This window comes from Anomaloglossus baeobatrachus, unplaced genomic scaffold (assembly GCF_048569485.1).
Source record: "Anomaloglossus baeobatrachus isolate aAnoBae1 unplaced genomic scaffold, aAnoBae1.hap1 Scaffold_988, whole genome shotgun sequence".
In the NCBI taxonomy this organism is placed as follows: Eukaryota; Metazoa; Chordata; class Amphibia; order Anura; family Aromobatidae; genus Anomaloglossus; species Anomaloglossus baeobatrachus.
In genome coordinates, this window is record NW_027445391.1 from 21984 (window position 1) to 31744 (window position 9761).

The window sequence follows — 9761 nt, forward strand, 5'->3', positions numbered from 1 at the left end:
GGTTTTTGGGGTTTTCTTTGAGTAATGATGATCTCTTTAGTAGTCTGTTGGCGCCCTCTCCTGGAGGAATAGTTTGCTTGCTCTTGGACATTCTAAAAGAGAGGTCATGATAGACATTGAGCTTCTGAGCTCAATTGGGGAAAGTCATGGGTGATGAATGTTTGCAACCTACTGCGAAGCCTCATACCGCAATATAAGGAACGTCAAATACTAAGAAAGGGCGGCCTATGAAAGAATTACTACTTTCAATAAGTACACTTAAACGGCTAATTGGGAATAGAAAAACTGTAAAAAGCCCTCTGAGAAAGCCCCCCTCTAACCTTTGATAGTAAGCTTTTCTGTAGTCTGCCTGTTGATGTATTTTCCGTTTGAACTGTGCACAACATGAAGAGACGGAACACTGGCGGCTTGTCACAATGCCCCCCGATGACATCACAATAGCGCTGCTGCCTAGAAAACAAGCTGCGCAGAAGAAGTTGTTCTTTGGGTGGGAGGGTGGGCTAGTGGAAGGAGGGGGCAATCTCTTTTTTTCCCGGGTGGTAGGGGGATGACAGGAGAAGGGAAGCGGGTGGTGAGAAAGGTACAGAGGGCAGGGTTTGGGGGCTGGGAAGGAAAGGGAAAAGATTAGGGTTTGGGGATGATGAAAGGGCTTTCTACGGGTAAGGATGGCAAAGGGTGGCAGTGACGGAAAGTCAGGCAACCTGTCCTGTCCGTCTTTTTGTATCGTGAATTGGAAAGACTGCAAGGGGGAGGGGAGTTGCTTGCGCCCTAAAGGAGGAGTTATTCAGATTCATTGCAGTGGGCGGCGGCTGCAAAACGCACCATTCTTCTTGTTTTGGCTCTGCAAAGCAGCCTTTTCAAGGGTTGGCTTGGGTGACAAAATGTCTTGTGTAGGCGTGGGTTTGTCTCCCTCTCGCTCTCTCTCCCTAAGATGTGTCCGGCATAGGCCAGGGTGCCACTCGAGGCCCAAACCAATTCTGGTTATCGCTTCTCGGCCTTTTGGCTAAGATCAAGTGTAGTATCTGTTCTTATCAGTTTAATATCTGATACGTCCCCTATCTGGGGACCATATATTAAATGGATTTTTAGAACAGGGAGATGGAAAAAGAGCTTGCTCTGTCCACTCCACGCATTGACCTGGTATTGCAGTACCTCCAGGAACGGTGCACCCCTTCTTAACCCAGTTTCCAAAAGCAGAACTCAATTCACCTGATTCATATTAGCCCGATTTAATGAATTGGAAGAAAGCATACGTCTTCATATGCACCTCAATTTGGCCCATTCACTTTTCACACTTCCTCCTTTTGTTTTTTATCTTTCACACTTTTGACTTTCTTTATTCATCCAAATAGCAAACTCATCACCACTCAACCTGACCAACTCGGCTATGTCCCCGTGCTGCAGTTCTCTGTCTTATCTAGATCATTTGCAATTGAATGGAATAGATCCCTTTTGGACAAAGTGGATTCACCTGCTGCTGCAGTGACCACAGGTGTGATAACATCTAGAATTGGCATCTGGTGCGATCTCTCCGCTTCCACTCCAAAGAAAGTTACCTGTTTATTCCTATCATGCATTGGTTTTTGGGGTTTTCTTTGAGTAATGATGATCTCTTTAGTAGTCTGTTGGCGCCCTCTCCTGGAGGAATAGTTTGCTTGCTCTTGGACATTCTAAAAGAGAGGTCATGATAGACATTGAGCTTCTGAGCTCAATTGGGGAAAGTCATGGGTGATGAATGTTTGCAACCTACTGCGAAGCCTCATACCGCAATATAAGGAACGTCAAATACTAAGAAAGGGCGGCCTATGAAAGAATTACTACTTTCAATAAGTACACTTAAACGGCTAATTGGGAATAGAAAAACTGTAAAAAGCCCTCTGAGAAAGCCCCCCTCTAACCTTTGATAGTAAGCTTTTCTGTAGTCTGCCTGTTGATGTATTTTCCGTTTGAACTGTGCACAACATGAAGAGACGGAACACTGGCGGCTTGTCACAATGCCCCCCGATGACATCACAATAGCGCTGCTGCCTAGAAAACAAGCTGCGCAGAAGAAGTTGTTCTTTGGGTGGGAGGGTGGGCTAGTGGAAGGAGGGGGCAATCTCTTTTTTTCCCGGGTGGTAGGGGGATGACAGGAGAAGGGAAGCGGGTGGTGAGAAAGGTACAGAGGGCAGGGTTTGGGGGCTGGGAAGGAAAGGGAAAAGATTAGGGTTTGGGGATGATGAAAGGGCTTTCTACGGGTAAGGATGGCAAAGGGTGGCAGTGACGGAAAGTCAGGCAACCTGTCCTGTCCGTCTTTTTGTATCGTGAATTGGAAAGACTGCAAGGGGGAGGGGAGTTGCTTGCGCCCTAAAGGAGGAGTTATTCAGATTCATTGCAGTGGGCGGCGGCTGCAAAACGCACCATTCTTCTTGTTTTGGCTCTGCAAAGCAGCCTTTTCAAGGGTTGGCTTGGGTGACAAAATGTCTTGTGTAGGCGTGGGTTTGTCTCCCTCTCGCTCTCTCTCCCTAAGATGTGTCCGGCATAGGCCAGGGTGCCACTCGAGGCCCAAACCAATTCTGGTTATCGCTTCTCGGCCTTTTGGCTAAGATCAAGTGTAGTATCTGTTCTTATCAGTTTAATATCTGATACGTCCCCTATCTGGGGACCATATATTAAATGGATTTTTAGAACAGGGAGATGGAAAAAGAGCTTGCTCTGTCCACTCCACGCATTGACCTGGTATTGCAGTACCTCCAGGAACGGTGCACCCCTTCTTAACCCAGTTTCCAAAAGCAGAACTCAATTCACCTGATTCATATTAGCCCGATTTAATGAATTGGAAGAAAGCATACGTCTTCATATGCACCTCAATTTGGCCCATTCACTTTTCACACTTCCTCCTTTTGTTTTTTATCTTTCACACTTTTGACTTTCTTTATTCATCCAAATAGCAAACTCATCACCACTCAACCTGACCAACTCGGCTATGTCCCCGTGCTGCAGTTCTCTGTCTTATCTAGATCATTTGCAATTGAATGGAATAGATCCCTTTTGGACAAAGTGGATTCACCTGCTGCTGCAGTGACCACAGGTGTGATAACATCTAGAATTGGCATCTGGTGCGATCTCTCCGCTTCCACTCCAAAGAAAGTTACCTGTTTATTCCTATCATGCATTGGTTTTTGGGGTTTTCTTTGAGTAATGATGATCTCTTTAGTAGTCTGTTGGCGCCCTCTCCTGGAGGAATAGTTTGCTTGCTCTTGGACATTCTAAAAGAGAGGTCATGATAGACATTGAGCTTCTGAGCTCAATTGGGGAAAGTCATGGGTGATGAATGTTTGCAACCTACTGCGAAGCCTCATACCGCAATATAAGGAACGTCAAATACTAAGAAAGGGCGGCCTATGAAAGAATTACTACTTTCAATAAGTACACTTAAACGGCTAATTGGGAATAGAAAAACTGTAAAAAGCCCTCTGAGAAAGCCCCCCTCTAACCTTTGATAGTAAGCTTTTCTGTAGTCTGCCTGTTGATGTATTTTCCGTTTGAACTGTGCACAACATGAAGAGACGGAACACTGGCGGCTTGTCACAATGCCCCCCGATGACATCACAATAGCGCTGCTGCCTAGAAAACAAGCTGCGCAGAAGAAGTTGTTCTTTGGGTGGGAGGGTGGGCTAGTGGAAGGAGGGGGCAATCTCTTTTTTTCCCGGGTGGTAGGGGGATGACAGGAGAAGGGAAGCGGGTGGTGAGAAAGGTACAGAGGGCAGGGTTTGGGGGCTGGGAAGGAAAGGGAAAAGATTAGGGTTTGGGGATGATGAAAGGGCTTTCTACGGGTAAGGATGGCAAAGGGTGGCAGTGACGGAAAGTCAGGCAACCTGTCCTGTCCGTCTTTTTGTATCGTGAATTGGAAAGACTGCAAGGGGGAGGGGAGTTGCTTGCGCCCTAAAGGAGGAGTTATTCAGATTCATTGCAGTGGGCGGCGGCTGCAAAACGCACCATTCTTCTTGTTTTGGCTCTGCAAAGCAGCCTTTTCAAGGGTTGGCTTGGGTGACAAAATGTCTTGTGTAGGCGTGGGTTTGTCTCCCTCTCGCTCTCTCTCCCTAAGATGTGTCCGGCATAGGCCAGGGTGCCACTCGAGGCCCAAACCAATTCTGGTTATCGCTTCTCGGCCTTTTGGCTAAGATCAAGTGTAGTATCTGTTCTTATCAGTTTAATATCTGATACGTCCCCTATCTGGGGACCATATATTAAATGGATTTTTAGAACAGGGAGATGGAAAAAGAGCTTGCTCTGTCCACTCCACGCATTGACCTGGTATTGCAGTACCTCCAGGAACGGTGCACCCCTTCTTAACCCAGTTTCCAAAAGCAGAACTCAATTCACCTGATTCATATTAGCCCGATTTAATGAATTGGAAGAAAGCATACGTCTTCATATGCACCTCAATTTGGCCCATTCACTTTTCACACTTCCTCCTTTTGTTTTTTATCTTTCACACTTTTGACTTTCTTTATTCATCCAAATAGCAAACTCATCACCACTCAACCTGACCAACTCGGCTATGTCCCCGTGCTGCAGTTCTCTGTCTTATCTAGATCATTTGCAATTGAATGGAATAGATCCCTTTTGGACAAAGTGGATTCACCTGCTGCTGCAGTGACCACAGGTGTGATAACATCTAGAATTGGCATCTGGTGCGATCTCTCCGCTTCCACTCCAAAGAAAGTTACCTGTTTATTCCTATCATGCATTGGTTTTTGGGGTTTTCTTTGAGTAATGATGATCTCTTTAGTAGTCTGTTGGCGCCCTCTCCTGGAGGAATAGTTTGCTTGCTCTTGGACATTCTAAAAGAGAGGTCATGATAGACATTGAGCTTCTGAGCTCAATTGGGGAAAGTCATGGGTGATGAATGTTTGCAACCTACTGCGAAGCCTCATACCGCAATATAAGGAACGTCAAATACTAAGAAAGGGCGGCCTATGAAAGAATTACTACTTTCAATAAGTACACTTAAACGGCTAATTGGGAATAGAAAAACTGTAAAAAGCCCTCTGAGAAAGCCCCCCTCTAACCTTTGATAGTAAGCTTTTCTGTAGTCTGCCTGTTGATGTATTTTCCGTTTGAACTGTGCACAACATGAAGAGACGGAACACTGGCGGCTTGTCACAATGCCCCCCGATGACATCACAATAGCGCTGCTGCCTAGAAAACAAGCTGCGCAGAAGAAGTTGTTCTTTGGGTGGGAGGGTGGGCTAGTGGAAGGAGGGGGCAATCTCTTTTTTTCCCGGGTGGTAGGGGGATGACAGGAGAAGGGAAGCGGGTGGTGAGAAAGGTACAGAGGGCAGGGTTTGGGGGCTGGGAAGGAAAGGGAAAAGATTAGGGTTTGGGGATGATGAAAGGGCTTTCTACGGGTAAGGATGGCAAAGGGTGGCAGTGACGGAAAGTCAGGCAACCTGTCCTGTCCGTCTTTTTGTATCGTGAATTGGAAAGACTGCAAGGGGGAGGGGAGTTGCTTGCGCCCTAAAGGAGGAGTTATTCAGATTCATTGCAGTGGGCGGCGGCTGCAAAACGCACCATTCTTCTTGTTTTGGCTCTGCAAAGCAGCCTTTTCAAGGGTTGGCTTGGGTGACAAAATGTCTTGTGTAGGCGTGGGTTTGTCTCCCTCTCGCTCTCTCTCCCTAAGATGTGTCCGGCATAGGCCAGGGTGCCACTCGAGGCCCAAACCAATTCTGGTTATCGCTTCTCGGCCTTTTGGCTAAGATCAAGTGTAGTATCTGTTCTTATCAGTTTAATATCTGATACGTCCCCTATCTGGGGACCATATATTAAATGGATTTTTAGAACAGGGAGATGGAAAAAGAGCTTGCTCTGTCCACTCCACGCATTGACCTGGTATTGCAGTACCTCCAGGAACGGTGCACCCCTTCTTAACCCAGTTTCCAAAAGCAGAACTCAATTCACCTGATTCATATTAGCCCGATTTAATGAATTGGAAGAAAGCATACGTCTTCATATGCACCTCAATTTGGCCCATTCACTTTTCACACTTCCTCCTTTTGTTTTTTATCTTTCACACTTTTGACTTTCTTTATTCATCCAAATAGCAAACTCATCACCACTCAACCTGACCAACTCGGCTATGTCCCCGTGCTGCAGTTCTCTGTCTTATCTAGATCATTTGCAATTGAATGGAATAGATCCCTTTTGGACAAAGTGGATTCACCTGCTGCTGCAGTGACCACAGGTGTGATAACATCTAGAATTGGCATCTGGTGCGATCTCTCCGCTTCCACTCCAAAGAAAGTTACCTGTTTATTCCTATCATGCATTGGTTTTTAGGGGTTTTCTTTGAGTAATGATGATCTCTTTAGTAGTCTGTTGGCGCCCTCTCCTGGAGGAATAGTTTGCTTGCTCTTGGACATTCTAAAAGAGAGGTCATGATAGACATTGAGCTTCTGAGCTCAATTGGGGAAAGTCATGGGTGATGAATGTTTGCAAACTGCGAAGCCTCATACCGCAATATAAGGAACGTCAAATACTAAGAAAGGGCGGCCTATGAAAGAATTACTACTTTCAATAAGTACACTTAAACGGCTAATTGGGAATAGAAAAACTGTAAAAAGCCCTCTGAGAAAGCCCCCCTCTAACCTTTGATAGTAAGCTTTTCTGTAGTCTGCCTGTTGATGTATTTTCCGTTTGAACTGTGCACAACATGAAGAGACGGAACACTGGCGGCTTGTCACAATGCCCCCCGATGACATCACAATAGCGCTGCTGCCTAGAAAACAAGCTGCGCAGAAGAAGTTGTTCTTTGGGTGGGAGGGTGGGCTAGTGGAAGGAGGGGGCAATCTCTTTTTTTCCCGGGTGGTAGGGGGATGACAGGAGAAGGGAAGCGGGTGGTGAGAAAGGTACAGAGGGCAGGGTTTGGGGGCTGGGAAGGAAAGGGAAAAGATTAGGGTTTGGGGATGATGAAAGGGCTTTCTACGGGTAAGGATGGCAAAGGGTGGCAGTGACGGAAAGTCAGGCAACCTGTCCTGTCCGTCTTTTTGTATCGTGAATTGGAAAGACTGCAAGGGGGAGGGGAGTTGCTTGCGCCCTAAAGGAGGAGTTATTCAGATTCATTGCAGTGGGCGGCGGCTGCAAAACGCACCATTCTTCTTGTTTTGGCTCTGCAAAGCAGCCTTTTCAAGGGTTGGCTTGGGTGACAAAATGTCTTGTGTAGGCGTGGGTTTGTCTCCCTCTCGCTCTCTCTCCCTAAGATGTGTCCGGCATAGGCCAGGGTGCCACTCGAGGCCCAAACCAATTCTGGTTATCGCTTCTCGGCCTTTTGGCTAAGATCAAGTGTAGTATCTGTTCTTATCAGTTTAATATCTGATACGTCCCCTATCTGGGGACCATATATTAAATGGATTTTTAGAACAGGGAGATGGAAAAAGAGCTTGCTCTGTCCACTCCACGCATTGACCTGGTATTGCAGTACCTCCAGGAACGGTGCACCCCTTCTTAACCCAGTTTCCAAAAGCAGAACTCAATTCACCTGATTCATATTAGCCCGATTTAATGAATTGGAAGAAAGCATACGTCTTCATATGCACCTCAATTTGGCCCATTCACTTTTCACACTTCCTCCTTTTGTTTTTTATCTTTCACACTTTTGACTTTCTTTATTCATCCAAATAGCAAACTCATCACCACTCAACCTGACCAACTCGGCTATGTCCCCGTGCTGCAGTTCTCTGTCTTATCTAGATCATTTGCAATTGAATGGAATAGATCCCTTTTGGACAAAGTGGATTCACCTGCTGCTGCAGTGACCACAGGTGTGATAACATCTAGAATTGGCATCTGGTGCGATCTCTCCGCTTCCACTCCAAAGAAAGTTACCTGTTTATTCCTATCATGCATTGGTTTTTGGGGTTTTCTTTGAGTAATGATGATCTCTTTAGTAGTCTGTTGGCGCCCTCTCCTGGAGGAATAGTTTGCTTGCTCTTGGACATTCTAAAAGAGAGGTCATGATAGACATTGAGCTTCTGAGCTCAATTGGGGAAAGTCATGGGTGATGAATGTTTGCAACCTACTGCGAAGCCTCATACCGCAATATAAGGAACGTCAAATACTAAGAAAGGGCGGCCTATGAAAGAATTACTACTTTCAATAAGTACACTTAAACGGCTAATTGGGAATAGAAAAACTGTAAAAAGCCCTCTGAGAAAGCCCCCCTCTAACCTTTGATAGTAAGCTTTTCTGTAGTCTGCCTGTTGATGTATTTTCCGTTTGAACTGTGCACAACATGAAGAGACGGAACACTGGCGGCTTGTCACAATGCCCCCCGATGACATCACAATAGCGCTGCTGCCTAGAAAACAAGCTGCGCAGAAGAAGTTGTTCTTTGGGTGGGAGGGTGGGCTAGTGGAAGGAGGGGGCAATCTCTTTTTTTCCCGGGTGGTAGGGGGATGACAGGAGAAGGGAAGCGGGTGGTGAGAAAGGTACAGAGGGCAGGGTTTGGGGGCTGGGAAGGAAAGGGAAAAGATTAGGGTTTGGGGATGATGAAAGGGCTTTCTACGGGTAAGGATGGCAAAGGGTGGCAGTGACGGAAAGTCAGGCAACCTGTCCTGTCCGTCTTTTTGTATCGTGAATTGGAAAGACTGCAAGGGGGAGGGGAGTTGCTTGCGCCCTAAAGGAGGAGTTATTCAGATTCATTGCAGTGGGCGGCGGCTGCAAAACGCACCATTCTTCTTGTTTTGGCTCTGCAAAGCAGCCTTTTCAAGGGTTGGCTTGGGTGACAAAATGTCTTGTGTAGGCGTGGGTTTGTCTCCCTCTCGCTCTCTCTCCCTAAGATGTGTCCGGCATAGGCCAGGGTGCCACTCGAGGCCCAAACCAATTCTGGTTATCGCTTCTCGGCCTTTTGGCTAAGATCAAGTGTAGTATCTGTTCTTATCAGTTTAATATCTGATACGTCCCCTATCTGGGGACCATATATTAAATGGATTTTTAGAACAGGGAGATGGAAAAAGAGCTTGCTCTGTCCACTCCACGCATTGACCTGGTATTGCAGTACCTCCAGGAACGGTGCACCCCTTCTTAACCCAGTTTCCAAAAGCAGAACTCAATTCACCTGATTCATATTAGCCCGATTTAATGAATTGGAAGAAAGCATACGTCTTCATATGCACCTCAATTTGGCCCATTCACTTTTCACACTTCCTCCTTTTGTTTTTTATCTTTCACACTTTTGACTTTCTTTATTCATCCAAATAGCAAACTCATCACCACTCAACCTGACCAACTCGGCTATGTCCCCGTGCTGCAGTTCTCTGTCTTATCTAGATCATTTGCAATTGAATGGAATAGATCCCTTTTGGACAAAGTGGATTCACCTGCTGCTGCAGTGACCACAGGTGTGATAACATCTAGAATTGGCATCTGGTGCGATCTCTCCGCTTCCACTCCAAAGAAAGTTACCTGTTTATTCCTATCATGCATTGGTTTTTGGGGTTTTCTTTGAGTAATGATGATCTCTTTAGTAGTCTGTTGGCGCCCTCTCCTGGAGGAATAGTTTGCTTGCTCTTGGACATTCTAAAAGAGAGGTCATGATAGACATTGAGCTTCTGAGCTCAATTGGGGAAAGTCATGGGTGATGAATGTTTGCAACCTACTGCGAAGCCTCATACCGCAATATAAGGAACGTCAAATACTAAGAAAGGGCGGCCTATGAAAGAATTACTACTTTCAATAAGTACACTTAAACGGCTAATTGGGAATAGAAAAACTGTAAAAAG

General features: G+C 46.1%; 6 non-coding genes across 6 annotated transcripts; all 6 read left to right on the forward strand.

Annotated features, from left to right (window-relative positions):
* The first annotated feature begins 983 nt into the window (after positions 1-983).
* On the forward strand, positions 984-1174 carry LOC142289611 (U2 spliceosomal RNA). The gene has a single exon (XR_012750072.1). It is a non-coding gene; the product is annotated as a U2 spliceosomal RNA (small nuclear RNA).
* Positions 1175-2561: 1387 nt separating this feature from the next.
* On the forward strand, positions 2562-2752 carry LOC142289612 (U2 spliceosomal RNA). The gene has a single exon (XR_012750073.1). It is a non-coding gene; the product is annotated as a U2 spliceosomal RNA (small nuclear RNA).
* A 1387-nt stretch (positions 2753-4139) lies between these two features.
* Positions 4140-4330, forward strand: LOC142289613 (U2 spliceosomal RNA). The gene has a single exon (XR_012750074.1). It is a non-coding gene; the product is annotated as a U2 spliceosomal RNA (small nuclear RNA).
* A 1387-nt stretch (positions 4331-5717) lies between these two features.
* On the forward strand, positions 5718-5908 carry LOC142289614 (U2 spliceosomal RNA). Its single transcript, XR_012750075.1, has one exon. It is a non-coding gene; the product is annotated as a U2 spliceosomal RNA (small nuclear RNA).
* Positions 5909-7293: 1385 nt separating this feature from the next.
* LOC142289616 (U2 spliceosomal RNA) lies at positions 7294-7484 on the forward strand. The gene has a single exon (XR_012750077.1). It is a non-coding gene; the product is annotated as a U2 spliceosomal RNA (small nuclear RNA).
* A 1387-nt stretch (positions 7485-8871) lies between these two features.
* Positions 8872-9062, forward strand: LOC142289617 (U2 spliceosomal RNA). Its single transcript, XR_012750078.1, has one exon. It is a non-coding gene; the product is annotated as a U2 spliceosomal RNA (small nuclear RNA).
* The last annotated feature ends 699 nt before the right edge of the window (positions 9063-9761 follow it).